At 38.4% G+C, this 16,807-nt stretch overlaps 3 long non-coding RNA genes across 4 annotated transcripts; 2 read left to right on the top strand and 1 right to left on the bottom strand.

Moving 5' to 3' along the window:
• The first annotated feature begins 1,119 nt into the window (after positions 1 to 1,119).
• Positions 1,120 to 4,261, top strand: LOC128509151 (uncharacterized). 2 transcript variants are annotated; one of them, XR_008356001.1, is made up of 6 exons: positions 1,120 to 1,650; positions 2,554 to 2,785; positions 2,891 to 3,635; positions 3,728 to 3,815; positions 3,938 to 4,013; positions 4,100 to 4,261. It is a non-coding gene; the product is annotated as an uncharacterized LOC128509151 (long non-coding RNA). The 2 variants fall into 2 exon arrangements; XR_008356002.1 differs by lacking the exon at positions 1,120 to 1,650 and adding an exon at positions 2,202 to 2,337.
• A 555-nt stretch (positions 4,262 to 4,816) lies between these two features.
• On the top strand, positions 4,817 to 6,501 carry LOC128509150 (uncharacterized). Its single transcript, XR_008356000.1, has 4 exons — positions 4,817 to 4,955; positions 5,153 to 5,297; positions 5,381 to 5,507; positions 5,812 to 6,501. It is a non-coding gene; the product is annotated as an uncharacterized LOC128509150 (long non-coding RNA).
• Positions 6,502 to 6,516: 15 nt separating this feature from the next.
• Positions 6,517 to 9,301, bottom strand: LOC128509148 (uncharacterized). The gene is made up of 6 exons (XR_008355998.1): positions 8,759 to 9,301; positions 7,931 to 8,601; positions 7,771 to 7,816; positions 7,398 to 7,662; positions 7,024 to 7,300; positions 6,517 to 6,928 (listed from the first exon to the last, which is right to left on the bottom strand). It is a non-coding gene; the product is annotated as an uncharacterized LOC128509148 (long non-coding RNA).
• Positions 9,302 to 16,807: the final 7,506 nt, after the last annotated feature.

Below are 16,807 nucleotides of genomic sequence, written 5' to 3'. Positions count from 1 at the left end.
CCCCAGCCTTGCGACGAGACCTCCAACGATTCCTGGGTTTTGCCAATTTCTACTGCCGGTTCATTAGAGGGTACAGCTCTGTCGCCGCCCCATTAACCTTCGCCAAGCTCAAGAGAAGGTTCACTTTGGCTAATCATCCCCGACCCTTCCCGCCAATTCGTAGTGGAGGTGGATGCATCCAACACCGGTGCCGGAGGAGTCCTGTCCCAAAGGTCGCCACAGGATAACAAGCTGCACTCCTGTTCCTTTTTTTCCCATCATCTATCCCCGGCCGAGAGAAACTACGACGTGGGCGATTGAGAGCTACTAGCCATCAAGCTAGCGCTAGAGGAGTGGAGGCACTGGCTGGAGGGAACCGAGCTCCCATTTCTAGTATGGACTGATCACAGGAACCTTGAATACCAAGAGGCTTAAATTGCTGGTCCCTTTTCTTATCCTTTCAACTTTGTCCTGTCCTACCGACCAGGCTCCAAAAACCCCAAGCCTGATGCTCTATCACGCCAGTTCTCATTTCCCCATGACTCTACGCCGCCCGACACTATCCTACCCTCACGTTGCCTGCTTGTTCGGCCCGCGTGACAGTAACTCTGCTGCGTGTATTCATTCACAGGCTGCAGCTCACGCACAGGGAAATAGGAGACTGTTGTTTAGGAGTGGATTGGAGAGAAGAGAGCTGTTCATTTACTATAAAAAAAAAAAAAAAAATCTAAAAATACTATTATTAAAAATAATACTGTTACTATAAGCACAAGGAAAAAAAAACAGTGCTCGAACATGATATGTACAATGATGCCCCCTTTACATTTCTCACTGCCCCCCATATGTGCCTGTCTAGAACCGGACCTGGATGTGAGTGCTTATGACAGACACGGGAAGACAGTTCCGTTTAGATATAGCGTGTTATTAATTAAGAAACTTACACACTAACACAAAATAACCAGAGCTCCGCTGTCTATGCGAGAACGGACGGGATTCTGGAAACAAAAAACTAAAGATGTTCTCGGGGCTTATGCCTTTACCGAGGATTTATAGGAAGAGAGAGAGAGTTTGTGCTTTGTGCACTTTAACCCGAGAGCACGCGCTAAACTGATGCGTGTCTCGTATGGGATCAAATTTCCATCAAAAGTATTGCGGTAACAGATCTAAAAATAATAAGCGTAAATAAAAGAAAATGAAAGACTCTTAAAATTATAACGCACAAAAATTAAAAATAGGTGCAAAGTCATTTAGAAAAACAAACAACGCGGTCACGGGTCGAAAAATAATAAGCGCAAATTCCAAATGTAAACCCATTACAAATTATATTGCACAAAATGGAAACACGAATTCAGCATTTTTCGAGTCACAAACAAAATCAGGTTTTCCGCTCATATTTAAATTTTTTGTGTGCTTATGCTCCTTTCCCTTTTGCTCACGTTCTCATGTTTTGCGCTTGCGTTTCAAAACTTTGCCGACAGAGTTTGATGTAAATTAGGGCGGGCTTCAGTGTCACTATTGGTTAACTAGTCCGAATTGACAGCTGCTCCTCTAGCCAATCAGTCAAAGGGGGAGATTACGTCACTCCAGCGCGACCCATGACTTCTGTGGATAACTCGTACAGGTGTGAAGATGAATAGCCCCCGTCAGCTGGCAAATGCTGGACAGTCTCAGGTAATTGGCCTTAATTGTTTTTTTTGGGGGTTCCCGATACATTTCTTACGTGCGTTATAAATATTTTCTGCAAGCTTTATGTTGTACCGAGTAGGTTACATAGTATAGCCCGTTAACACGTGTCTTTTTAGTTAGGTTTAGTAAGCAGGTTTTAAGGCATTATTAAAGGTTGTTGGTTGTATATCAAAAAAATAAAATGCATGATTTTGCTAGCCGTAACAGTGTAGCCTTGAGCCTTTAAAATGTCATAGCAAAGGGCCCTGATACTTACATCTGTGTGTTTTATTTATTTATTTATTTATTTATTTATTCATTCATTCATTAATAATATGCCAAATTATGTGTTGTCATTGTGGAGTAAAAAAGAATTTATTTTACCATATAATAACAACATTGTAAAAACTGAAGTGTTCTGAATACCTTATGAATGCTCAATATAAACTTTTTTTTTTTTTTCCATTGTTTCTCATTATACTTGCATTACTTCTAATTTTAACTTTGTGTTTAGCAGACAGAGTACCCGGATGTGGTTAGTGCAGCACAGAGCCTCATCTCTGTGCTAACACAGACTCTAAATCAGAGTCCTGTAACACCACGTCCACAAGGTCAAGTTCAGGGTCAGGGCCAGCAGACAGCAGTGCAAGAACAAAGACAGACAAATACCACCATTGATCAGGACATGGCCAGGTGCATTTTGCTGGCCACACAGAGCGTGGATGCCCAATCAAATACTTAAAATCTTTAATTTGCAGGCACTCTGTACATAGTTAACCCCTTACAGTACAGTAGTTGACAAAGTTAAACAAACTTAGTTAAACATGAAATTATTTTTATGACTATTTATCTACCAACATTAATTTTATGTTGGAAAACAAAAATAAATACATTTTCTTTTCCTTCTAGGGCCTTTCCTAGCATGTTTCGAAGACATGCAATCTGTGGGAAAAAAAGAATACATTTAGCATCCCGAACACATACCAAGCCTGCAAAAGCATTTAAACCTTATGATTTAAATGTGTATCTCCTGGATAAAAATTCTGAGACCACCCCTTCACCTTCACATGAACTCAAGCTTGTGCAAGCAGGGCTTGGCAAAAGGACAATCTCAATTACAATGGACATGACACATTCATAGGTAAGGTAGTCCGTTTGTATTTTTTTTGGGGAAAAAAAAAGTAGTTTATATACTAGAATCACTAGTTAAAAGAAATCTTTTCTGTTTCTTTGCATTTTTTAATAGTTTTCCAGCTTACTGTATGAAGCATTCCCAAAACTGGAGGGTTTGAGTGGAGGATGGATGCTTTATAAGGCTACTGGTGACTTTACAATTTTTCTTTATTATCACTTAAGTCAGTATGTATTTGGTTATAGAAAAATGTCATGTTAATTCTATCTTTGTTTATAGGGGGGTGTGGTGTAAGGCGGCTAAACATTATTCCTCCAGACTCAGAAGGTTACACTGGATCCCAAATCAAAACTGCCTCTGCATCTGGAAAGACAATGCTGTATGTAGTTCCTCTGCAAGAGGAACTGGACCTTAATCCTCTCCCTAATGATGCCAGAGAATTCAAAAAAATGCCAAAGGCTACTTGCCAAATGTGCAATAAAAGCATGCCCCTGCAGGTGCTGGCTCTCCACATTCAGGTTTGCAAGTCACATGATTCAGCATCTTTAAATGAAGAGGTAATGGAGTAATGCTGTTTAATTATTTGCTGATTTCATGATGTATTTCGACTAAATGTTTAATTTTTATTAATTTAACATTCCACATTGATTTTATATTAGATCTAGAACTGTGTTCAAACCTTCAAAAGAATACCAAATGATTTCAGTGTATGTTTGTCAGTAGATTGCTAATCACATACTTATGATGAAGCGCTTTGTATGATATGCTTTTAATTTCTTTGTTGTTGGAGAAGACAGAAGTCCAGTTTGTCTCAGAAAGCAATTTGGATGAGATGAAACAAGAAAATTCTCCATCTGAGGTAATGTGGCATTAAAACTCTCCAGCCCTAATAAAACATTTCTCTAACCCATGGTGCTTTTATATTATTTAATATGTTGTTGTTGTTTGTAGTTTGTTTTACCATGCCCAATATGTCAGCTGAAGTTTCCTGTGGACAATCTTGAACTGCATGCCAGCCTTTGTGGAGAACAAAATCTATGTGAGTTACACACACTTTAGAAAACATAGCTCTTGGAAACAGATATGTTATAAATCTTTGTGCTTTATTGCCACATGTGCCACTGGAGGAAAAATAAACACTTTATTCTCTCCACATTACAGTGGAGTCTTTTTTACACGATGATCCTTGTATTACTGATGATACGACAGGCAATTCAAGCTCTCAACAAGTATTATGGTAAACTTTTTCAATAAAAGTCTAAAAAAATTCAGTAAACGTTACAGTGTTTATGTTGGCTACTATCTCAATATCTCCTGCCACAGTCTAGAGGGTCTTCTGGAGCTGCTTGCTAGCCGAGTAAATGCAGAAAACCACTTTCGCATTTGTGTCTTACGGGACAATCTCCTAGAGAGGGGGCTCAAGCAGTGGCAAAGACAAAAAAAAGGAAATCCAGTCAACCAGCTAAAGGTAACCTTCATTGGCGAAGCTGGAATCGACTCTGGTGCTTTGCGAAAGGAGTTTCTTACAGGCGAGTTATTAAGTATAATAAAAGTGGAAAAGCTGTAACAAAAAGAAATAACATTTATTTGGTAATTTACACAGTTTTGTTCTTAATATATTATTAAGAAATGATCAGTGGCATTGAAAAACGCCTCTTCTTGGGTCAGAGAGCAAAGAGTCCACAGTACTCCAACAGTGACCTTGACAATGGTCTCTTCAGGTTTGTAACATTTGTAGCTATTTTTTTTTCTTAATTATGTGTAATGGCATTGACTGAGTGCTTTTTATAATCTCACTTTGGAATAATAGGACTGCTGGAGAGATCTTTGCAGTTAGCTTAGCTCAAGGTGGCCCAGCCCCATGTTTCATAAGAGAGTGGTGCTACTATTATCTCACCACTGGGGAGGTTGATGTCCTCAGAATTTGCAAGGATGATGTAGATGATATTGAATACTCCCTGTTGATCTCAAAGTTAACTTCACTCTGAGTACTGTAGTATATTGCATTGTTGGTTTGCATTTTATCACAAAGTAATAATGTACTGTTAATTTGGTATCCTGTTGTTACTATTTTTCATGAGGTTGAAGAGACAGCTGATCTGACTGAATTTACAGATGAAATTATCAGCTGTGGATACACAGGACCACTCAACATAGACCAAAAAGATGCCATAATTCGGTAAATATGGAACATAATTGCCCTTCCAATAATCTTTTAAGCAGTCTGTGTCATGAAGGACATTTGAAAGACGATTCAGTGTTGCTTGTTAACTTACCACTTTAACAAACTTTTGCTATATTGGTTATTAGTTTTGCACATTTTTTTTCTTTTTTTTTTGTATATTAAATTTGTCACTTTTTTGTTTTCTCCACAAGCGCAATTGTTCTCCATGCAACATTTAGAGTTACACCAATGCTTGGAGACTTGCGCAAAGGCCTCCAGCTGTATGGACTGCTGGACATACTTAAGAAGCATCCAAATCTTTGCAAGAGTCTGTTTGTTCCTGGGGAGGATTGTACAGTAAATCAAATGTTTGTAATAATGTTGTTTTTTTGAACCGAACACTAATTTTTTGTTTTACTGACAGTTTGTTGTTTTTCCAGCCGGATGCTGACTACATTCTCAGCAGTGTTGCTCCTGAAATGAGTGCGAGAGGAACTTCAAGGGCTTCGGTAGAGAGCAAAATTATAAACTACTTTCAAGATTTCCTACAAGAAATTGAATGTGGAGGTGGGCTTTGCACTGTATTGTACATTTTTTTAATTATTATTATTAATGTTCTTGATGAGATGGTTTATCCAAAAATAATACTGACCAACACTACTCACTCTCAGGCTGTCCAAGATATGACTTTCTGCATCAAAACTGAGATACTGAGCTGGGATCAAAAAAGAGAGTTTTTTAGAAAATTAAATTTAAGATCAACAGTCTTTTCAGTGTAACAAAGTATTGCTGTAAAAGCAGAGTAACTCAGTACTTTGTTGCAGTAACACTTGTTTGCTTGTTTTCCCCCTTTCTTTACTCAAAACTATAGAGATTGCTGAAGATGCAGCAGAAGTGGAAACCGAGCCATCCGACCTCACTGTTCCGAGAGTCATGCAGTGGATTACAGGCCAAGGGCATAAGCCACTACTGCTTTCGGAACAGAAAGCTTTTCAAATAATTTTAAGGTTTGACCATGATTGTCAAATCAGAATGCCACAGCACACCATATGCTACCCAATAGTGAGCGCCTGCACTAATACAGTTACCTTTCCAGTGGCACACATGACAACATATAAAGACTTTAAACGCATCATTGTACAAGCCATAAAATCAGGGGGAGCATTTAGCAGGGTTTAAACATCCTCTAGGTGCTGGATTTGAGTTTATTTCTTAAACCACATGCTTTAGTGTTACAGTTTTTGTTAACATATTTCCTATCTCAACTTGTTGGAGGTCTACAGTATTTTATCTACATTAAGATACTTAAATTGCAATTCCAATTCTGAAATGTTTTTAAAAAGTTAGCCCCTGCTAAGGGTGCTGTTTCTGGAGTTTATATCTGATACAAGTTATGTAACTTGCAGTTGCAGTTCAAATTGTTTAAATCAAGCCGCTCTGTTACAGAGCTCTTCTTAAATTTATATCTGTTTTAAGGTACTAACGTTGCATTTCATTGATATGTTAGTGTTTCTAAGGGAACCTTGGTGTAGAAGTTTGCCACTACAGTAGGTATTTGGCAATGTTAATAATAAACTTTTAAAAGCCATTGCTTTTATTTGTCATGTCAAAGGAGTGCATACACACATTTACCACATTAGTTATACATTAAGAAAAATAAAGCTAACAATTCTACGATTTTTTTTTTTTCTGCGTACTACTTCACAGTTGTTAAATTACACTGGAAAATTTGCAGAACAAAAAAATCATAACTTACAGTCTGATGTTTTGAGCTTCAAAGTATGTTATTCAAGAAGCTGCTAAACAAAATTTAACACAGATAAGTAAATATCTTGTCCAAAGTCTCTAGACTGGGATACTGGATTAATGGTTGTCCTTAGTCGAGCCATTTCATACTCAGAGAGCAGACACTCCACCTGAGGGACCACTACTCCAACATTCTGCTCCTCCAGTGGGTAAGTTCTGTCTTGCACAAAAATGTTGAGGTCCTGAATTAGAAAACAACAACATGAACAGTATAGACATAACATACATTCTGTTGTGCTTTAAAAAATTTTTTTTTTTATAAAATCATTAGTCATACCTCCATGTCGCATGAAACATTGACTGCATTCTGTGCAAGTCCTATTTCCCACAGCTGATTGGGGGAAAGATTTTGTTCTGTACGAATGGAATGGTCATTCCATGCATCAGTGAAGGTCTCTAGGTCTCTTTGGAGGCGAGGAAGAAAAGCATAATGTGCACAGAAGAGATGAAGGCTGTTTGATGGGTCAAGAGAACCACTCTCTTCCAAACTATGTAGAACATCATAATACACATTTGAAACCGACATCCACACGTCTTTCCACAATCGTTCGATCCTAAATGTAAGAGACAAAAACAACCTTATTTCTTAGTCATTTATAATTCAAAGAGTAGAACAAATACATTACCTACACTAACGTAACACAAAATTACCTCTGATTATGAACGCTCTTCCCCGAAATGAAACTTCCCCTGCCACAGCCCTGAACAGTGAACATCCACCTTGCTATGTCCACATTTTCCACACCTTGGTCTGCTCTTACCCTACACATTAAGACAATACATTTAATAAGGACAGACATACAGACTAAAATGTGCATACATACCGTGAAGGAACTCCATGCTTCTCTACTGCCTCGAGAAAGAAACCTAAAGCAGTCTCTGCTCTGTTGTTGTTTGTGGCCCCCAGATACATGATCTAATAAAATAATTTAGTTAAGTTATTGCCATCTTACACAATTAATTCATGATTGTATCACACATATGGTACACACAGAGGTCACACAAATAAAGATCCACCACTAACCTTTCTTGAGTAGCCATCTATGCCCCCAAATATTACTAAGCCATATCTGAATATAAAAAAAGAAAACCTCTTATGCACACAGGTACCTAAACAGTTTTAATAACAGAATAACATCTTGCTGTACAAATATTGTCTACAAAAATATTTTACCCTACAGTACCTAATCAGCTTGTGGTTGGTGTCCAAATGCATGAGGGATAGAGGAGCCTGAACTGAATATGATCTTCTCACAACATGTCCAAGTTGTGACAATCTAGCAAGGACTCCAGCTGAATCAACTCTATTCATAGAATCCCAGACTCTGCTCCACTGGACTCGATGACCACGAGCTTTCAAGTGTCCTCTCATCATTCTGTAGCCTGAGTGTGGTGATGTTGTTTTGATTGCAACCACAAGATTGTCTAACTCCTCGTCAGTCAATTGACTGTATGTTCCTCTCACACTAATACCAAACTCTTGCATTCTTCGTTCCACGGTTGGTGTTGACATGCCAAGCAGTTTTGAAATGCAAGATACAGTCAGACCAACTTCTATCAATCGTCTGAGATGCTGTTCAGATACAGTGATTTTGGGACGTCCCGTTGGTCCAGCAGTTTCATTTACAACAACTGAAGGGGTACGTCTCGTGTCCAGGCAATTAGAAAGAACAGAACACAGGTTTGAAAGGCACTGCATTACGTCGTGAGGCACATGTTCGCGACTTGCATGTGAAGTGATCAATGTCAAATCATTTGTGCAAATAAAATATAAATAATCCAGGTCCAGAGGCAAGCGCTGCATGACCTCCTGTAATCGTGACAAGAGTCTCTCTAAAAGCAGCCTTGTCACTGCCTGAGAATATACATGAAATAATAAGTAAAAATACCAAAATAAATAAAAGTGATCAATTATTTGATACTCGGTACAACATAAAGCTTGCAGAAAATATTTATAACGCACGTAAGAAACGTATCGGGAACCCCCAAAAAAAACAATTAAGGCCAATTACCTGAGACTGTCCAGCAGTTGCCAGCTGACGGGGGCTATCCATCTTCATACCTGTACGAGTTATCCACAGAAGTCATGGGTCGCGCTGGAGTGACGTAATCTCCCCCTTCGACTGATTGGCTAGAGGAGCAGCTGTCAATTCGGACTAGTTAACCAATAGTGACACTGAAGCCCGCCCTAATTTACATCAAACTCTGTCGGCAAAGTTTTGAAACGCAAGCGCAAAACATGAGAATGTGAGCAAAAGGGAAAGGAGCATAAGCACACAACAAATTTAAATATGAGCGGAAAACCTGATTTTGTTTGTGACTCGAAAAATGCTGAATTCGTGTTTCAGTTTTGTGCAATATAATTTGTAATGGGTTTACATTTGGAATTTGCGCTTATTATTTTTCGACCCGTGACCGCGTTGTTTGTTTTTCTAAATGACTTTGCACCTATTTTTAATTTTTGTGCGTTATAATTTTAAGAGTCTTTCATTTTCTTTTATTTACGCTTATTATTTTTAGATCTGTTACCGCAATACTTTTGATGGAAATTTGATCCCATAGTCTCGCCCTCACTTTCTTGCCGGTGTCTTAGACAGACAGAGGCTTGGGCTTTGCCTGTGTCTTCTCCAGTGCGCTTTGTCTTTGGCCCTGACACCTTTTACTTGTGCGACCAAATGGTCACATGGAGTGTCGCGCTATCACGACCCGGCCAGTTCTAACCAGTTTATGTGCGGCTCTGCCCCTCTGTCGTTACATACATATCCACAAATACACTTATCACGAATTGCATTTTATATGAATGTTACATATAAGGGGCGCACAAACACATACTTATATAATATATTCACATACAAACACATACTGTATACACATAAAAACATAATATATTCAGTAAATTTGTAAATTACACTTAAAGTAATTATGAAGTCTGATTTGATTGGTACCATGAAACATTTTATTTCTATTTATTCTATGTTTTGCTGGCGAAATACATTTTAGGCAGAGACGTCTGCTCGGTTTAGTTAAATAGTTTTAAACCCCTCAATTCTGCCAATTTCCCCATCCGCGAAACCGGTTTGATAACTTCACACCTACATCAAAGGTGAGAAGAGGGATGACTGTAATTGTGCGCACTGTCGCATTGTATATACTGTATGTTCATTCATGTCTTCTGATGATGGCGACACATTTTTACGTTTTAAATAAGGTATGTTGGCATATTCACGAATCAGGACATTCGCATAGTTAACGCTATCAGATAGCCCACTATCAGGAAATTAACTTCATTTCAAAACCATTTAAACTAAGGCATTGCCTTTCATTATTTTGTCCCTGTTAAGACATTACAAAAACTATATAAGAATCTTTTAAAGCATGAATTTGGGCATCTCATTTCATCAATATTAAAAATAACATTACTCGCGGCAAGTCGCGGAAAGTTGCGCGCTAAATGGCGGCATTTCCTCTCAAAGTCTAAAGATATGCAGAATAGGCTAATTGGAGTTCCCTGTAGTGTGTGAATGAGTGAGTGTATGTGTGTGTGCCCTGCGATGGATTGGCACCCTGTCCAGGGTGTACCCTGCCTCGTGTCCGAAGTCTCATGGGATAGGCTCCAGGTCCCCGCGACCCTGAATACAGAATAAAGCGGTATAGAAGATGAGTGAGAATCATAGCCAAAAAAAAAAAAATAGCAAAATATGTTTCATGGATACAAAATTAGAAACTTTACACACTGATAGCAAACCTCCAGCATGTTTGTATGAATTTTATTTATTTTTGCTTATGATGACAGATCAAAGTGTTTGATTTCATTTCATGATGTTGACCTTTGAATGTTTGTTTTTTCAACATACAACATGATATGTTTTGTGTGAACACACCCATTCTTAGAAAATGAAAATAATGGCACAGGACAGACAGGTTTCTTCTTCCCCAAGGTAAACTGTAACAAAGCAGAACGACTACTCTTGATCTGAGCCTGATTTTGCCTGTAAATACTGTATGCTATTTGATAGGAAAATGATAGACCAATACGAAATATACTTTTACAGTAGATGTGTCAATAATCAACATTTACAATTAACTGGAATTTACACTTTATTTCTTTATGTATGCTACTACCTAACCTCTTGCTCGTTTAACCTTGAATAAGCAAACAGCATAATTTATTTCAGTTTTAACTAAGCCAATTAAATTAATTAATTAATTTTACCATACCACTTGTCCAACAGAGGGTGGCAGGGAGCCTGACGCCTATTCCTGGAGACTATGGGCATGAGGCGTGGTACACCCTGGAGAGAGGGCTAATCTATACCAGGGCATCTAATCCAAATAATGTTCATTAGTGTAGCAAAATTGTGTCATGTCAATACCGAATCAGCATTCAATGTCACCTTATTCAATGTCATGTTTACAGTCAGCAGATTACAGTTCGCTTACACCCCCAGAGTCAGTTTCAGACAGGATTCACATATGTATTCAAATTTAAATTTTATTTGTCACATACACAGTCATACACAGTACGATATGCAGTGAAATGCTTATATGTAATCAAAATAGCCTCAATAATAATTCACACAAAAAACACGATGCACGCATGGGAAACCCAATTCACGTGCACGAAAAAAAAAAATATATATTTCCAAAAAAAAAAAAACTTAAGTGCACAAAAGAATATATATATATATATATATATATATATATATATATATATATATATATATATATATACTGTAGGTACTAGGCAATGTACCTACAGTTAAAATCTAACCAGAAGCACATTTTCACTATGCAAGCATTTGGATTTATTTATTGATTTATTTATTATTGTAGAATTACATTGTGTACTTTATTAAGCTTTATTAATAAGGATAATCTAACCTAAATTGGCCTTTGTAACATAAGTGTTGCATAAAACTGGCCACTGATTTTATTTATTTATTTAAATTTTCTTTTCAAATGTACATATAATTGTGTTGGATTTGCCTTATCTTAAGTGGTTTTAAGATATGTACTGTATATTGGGTATATTAAAATAAAGTACTAAAAAGTAGTCCTATTCTGTTTTTCAGCTGTATTATCCGTTTCTGTTTTAATCTGAAAGCTAAAAAGTGCACCACATCCTACATTATGAAACATTGCAGTTCAATTTAACTACTTCAGAGGAGCAGGTTTCTAAATGTTTTATTTAGTATCTTCAGTATATCAGTCTTCTAATCTTATGAGGTGATTTATGAAAGTAACCGCTGAACAACTACCTTTACTAATTCAATTTGACTTAATGGAGTTGGTCCAAAAAGGTATGAGAAATTCTTTATATCTACAGTTATCCCATGGATTAATTTGAATCTACACATTTATCAGTTCAGTCCCACTTCAGATAAACTGAAAATAATAATGTATAAACACATTATGCAACTCAAACCAAGTCAATAATTAATAACTGCCTGATTTAAAGACTTGCAAAGACAAGTAACCTAACTTCTTAAAAGCTGAATCATCACTGTCTCAGAATGATGTTTACAGTTGCCTGAAGCATACACAGCAGGGTGGGACACAGTACACTGAGCCAGAACAATTCTAACGTTCTAGAACATGAAATTACATGTCTTAAAACATCACACAGTAAAGAACACGATCAGTCTGTTTCTCTTTGTGTGTGGTATGTGTTCATGTCTCGAGCATGTCTCCTGTGGGTTTTGTCTTCCCTCTCTATGGTTTGGTACAGGTGGGGTGCCTCTTTAAGATCCTTATCCAGACTATAGGACATGATGTATTGGACCACTGTAGCACTGAAGTCTAGTGGAGTCTCAAGGCCTGACTGATATTCCGCACTTAGTGTCATGCGTGTGGATGTGTGACTGCTTGTGCTGAGAGACTGTATTAGATATACTGATGAGACAACAGGAAATGTAACTATGTTAACCAGATATATAGTGGAAACCAAGACATACACTTCAGAAAAAAAACACAAAAACTTTTTTTTCTTTACTGTAAAATATTAAATCAGAGTAAACTTCATGTTTTAGAGCAATAAATATAAACAGATTTTTTTGCATTTGTTAAATGTCAGAATTGAGCGAGGGAGAATTTTTATGTATTTTTCTTTTCATTTTCATCAAAGTCAGAAGTATACATACACTAAGTTTATTATGTCTTTAAATAAAAACTAAATTCCAGATGATTCCATTCTGAGCTTAAGACGGTTCTGATATGTTAATTGATTCCATTTAAATTAATTGGTGGCACACCTGTGGAGGCATATAAAGGCACATATCAAACACAGAGCCTATTTCTTAGACATCATGGGAAAAACAAGAGAAATCCACCAAGACATCAGGAAAGGAATTGTAGACCTCCACAAGTGTGGCACACCATTAGGTGCAATTTCCAGATGCCTAAAGGTCCCACATACATCTGTTCAGTCAATAATATGCAAGTAATTAAAACATGAGACTGTACAACCATCATACTGCTCAGGAAGGAGACACATTCTGAGTCCCGGAGAGGAATGTTTTATTGGTGCGAAATATGTGAATCAACCCCAGGACAACAACAAAAGACCTTGTGAGGATGCTGGATGAAACTGGTAAGTCAGTGTCATTATCCACAGTAAAACGAGTCCTGTACCACCATGAGCGGAAAGGTTACTCTGGGAGGAGAAAGTCATTACTTCAAAACCACCATAAAAAAGCCAGACTACAGTTTGCAACTGCACATGGGGACAAAAACCTTAATTTCCGGAGACATGTCCTGTGGTCTGACGAAACAAAATTGTAAATGTTCAGCCATAATGGTAAACGCTATATTTGGAGGGAAAAGGGCGAAGCTTTGAAGCTTCAGAACACCATCCCAACTGTGAGGTGGTAGTATAATGTTGTGGGGCTGCTTTGCTGCAGAAGGGACCGGTGCACCTTACAAAATAGATGGCATCATGAGAAAAGAAAATTATGTGGATATATTGAAGCAACATCTGAAGACATTAGCTGGGAAGTTAAAATTTGGGTGCAAAGAGGTTTTCCAAATAGACAATGACACCAAGCATACCTCCATATTAGATATAAAGTGGCTTAAGGGCAAAAAAGTCAAGGTACTGGAGTGGCCATCACAAAGCCCTGATCTTGGTCCCATAGAAAATTTGTGGGCAGCACTGAAAAGGTGAGTGCGCGCAAGAAGACCTACAAACCTGACCCAGTTACACAAGTTCTGTCAAGAGAAGTGGGCCAAAATTCCAGCAAACTATTATAAAAGCTTATGGAAGGATACCTGAAAAATTTAGCCCAAGTGAAACAATTTCGGGAAATTCTACCAAATACTAAGGAAGTGTACAGTGGTGTGAAAAACTATTTGCCCCCTTCAAGCCCCCCTTGTTACAAAATAACTTAACTGCGGTTTATCACACCTGAGTTCAATTTCTGTAGTCACCCCCAGGCCTGATTACTGCCACACCTTAAGTAATCACTTAAATAGGAGCTACCTGACACAGAGAAGTAGACCAAAAGCACCTCATCTAAAGAACTGCAGGCCTCACTTGCCTCAATTAAGGTCAGTGTTCATGACTCCACCATAAGAAAGTGACTGGGCAAAAATGGCCTGCATGGCAGATTTCCAAGGCGCAAACCACTTTTAAGCAAAAAGAACATTAAGGCTCCTCTCAATGTTAAAGAACATCTTAATGATTGCCAAGACTTTTGGGAAAATACCTTGTGGACCGACGAGACAAAAGTTTAACTTTTTGGAAGGTGCGTGTCCCGTTACATCTGGCGTAAAAGTAACACAGCATTTCAGAAAAAGAAAATCATACCAACAGTAAAATATGGTGGTGGTAGTGTGATGGTCTGGGGTTGTTTTGCTGCTTCAGGACCTGGAAGGCTTGCTGTGATAGATGGAACCATGAATTCTACTGTCTACCAAAAAATCCTGAAGGAGAATGTCCGGCCATCTGTTCGTCAACTCAAGCTGAAGCGATCTTGGGTGCTGCAGCAGGACAATGACCCAAAACACACCAGCAAATCCACCTCTGAATGGCTGAAGAAAAACAAAATGAAGACTTTGGAGTGGCCTAGTCAAAGTCCTGACCTGAATCCTATTGAGATGTTGTGGCATGACCTTAAAAAGGCGGTTCATGCTAGAAAACCCTTAAATGAAGCTGAATTACAACACAAACGCTTGATTGCAGTTATTGCTGCTAAGGGTGGCCCAACCAGTTATTAGGTTCAGGGGGCAATTACTTTTTCACACAGGGCCATGTAGGTTTGGATTTTTTTTCTCTCTAAATAATAAAAACCATCATTTAAAAAATGCATTTTGTGTTTACTTGTGTTATCTTTGACTAATAGTTAAATGTGTTTGATGATCAGAAACATTTTGTGTGACAAACATGCAAAAGAATAAGAAATCAGGAAGGGGGCAAATAGTTTTTCACACCAGCGTATGTAAATTTGTAAAAATATATCTAAAATATTTCTCACTCTAAATATCTGGTTTTACCTGTCTAAACTGTGTTCTTGGAGTTCATATGATCCTCTCTGCGCATGCGCTGGGTGTGAGGGAGCGTGTGAAAGGCTGTTTAGCGTCCTGCCAAACTCTCTGGAGACTGCTTATTTAATTTTTTCTTTTTTAATCAGTAAATGTTTTTTAGTAAAAGTTTGAAGTGAGAGAGAGAGCGAGCAGGCATCATGGCCTCTGACTCTGTCCCTCCGGCATGGTGTCAGGTGTGTGCCGGAGGACGGCGTGCAGATTGAGGATGTGCTGCTAGCGGTGGGGGAGCAGGTCGGGTGTGAGAACATCTACTCTGCCTCCCGGATGAACAAAGCCGTGGTGGTTTTTGTAACCAGTGTCGACCTCGCGTGTGCACTGACACAGAGCGGAACACGTGTGAGAGGAGCTGCGGTTAAAGTCACCCCTCTGTCTGTCCCCGCAGTGAGGGTGGTGATCTCAAACGTGCCTCCGTTCTTAAAGAACAAGGCAATAAAGAAAGAGCTGGCCCGTTTCGAGACGTTTGTCGGTCCTATGAGAGCTATCCCGCTCGGGTGCAGAAGCCCCAACATGCGGCACGTCCTGTCCTTCCGTCGGCAAGTTTCAATGATTTTAAACAACCGCGAACAGACACTAAATGTGAACTTTAGGTGTAAAGAGGGGAACAGTGGCTACACCGTCTTTGCCACCACGGAGCCGCTGAGATGTTTCGAGTGCGGGGATGTCGGTCACAAGAGGCTGAGCTGCCCGACGCACCACAGACACCTAAAGACACAACAAAACCGAGGAGAAAACGGGAGGAGACGTCCGGCAAAGAACTGACAAATAAGCGGAAAACCCGCAGTCAGACTCTGAGCAGCACGGTACAGGAGAGTGAAGAGGCCGGGTGCAGCACCACACACACACCTGTAGGCATAGGGGAGCAGGTAAACCTGTTCCTACAGCTGTCAAAAACTGAGAGGAAAAAGGTAGTAAAAACAATAAAAAAAACTGAAAAAAACTAACACAACAGGTAAAAACAAACAAACCGTCACTCAAAAAGAAGAAGAAAAAATGGACAACAGCTGAAACCATACCACAAACTGTAAATAAAACTGTAAACTAACGGACAAAAAAACTTAAAAAAAAAAAAAAAAAAACTTGTTAATAGTAGGGAAGTGGGGTGGGGGGTCTAGTGGGTGTTTTTTTTATAAAAAAATAAATAAAAAAAAAAGTTGTAAATATGTAAATACTGCATGTGTGTATGCATGTGTCTGTGTGTGTGTGTATATATATATATATATATATATATATATATATATATATATATATATATATATATATATATGAAAAAATGTACAACAGTTTTTTCTTTATTGTTTCACAATAAAATGTGTTTAAAACCTCTCTTTCTCTCTCTCTCTCTCTCTCTTTCTCTCTCTCGCACCACAGCTAAGTCATGGCTTCATCAAACATACATACAGTGCCTTGCTAAAGTATTCATACCCCTTGAAAATGTTGTTACGTAACTACCATAAATGTATTTTAGTGGGATTTTATGTAATAGACTAACATAAAGTGGCATACTTGTGAAGTAGAAGGAA

This window comes from Clarias gariepinus, chromosome 21 (genome assembly GCF_024256425.1).
Source record: "Clarias gariepinus isolate MV-2021 ecotype Netherlands chromosome 21, CGAR_prim_01v2, whole genome shotgun sequence".
In the NCBI taxonomy this organism is placed as follows: Eukaryota; Metazoa; Chordata; class Actinopteri; order Siluriformes; family Clariidae; genus Clarias; species Clarias gariepinus.
Note: the sequence above shows the minus strand (reverse complement) of the source record. Positions and strands in the feature narration are given on the sequence as shown.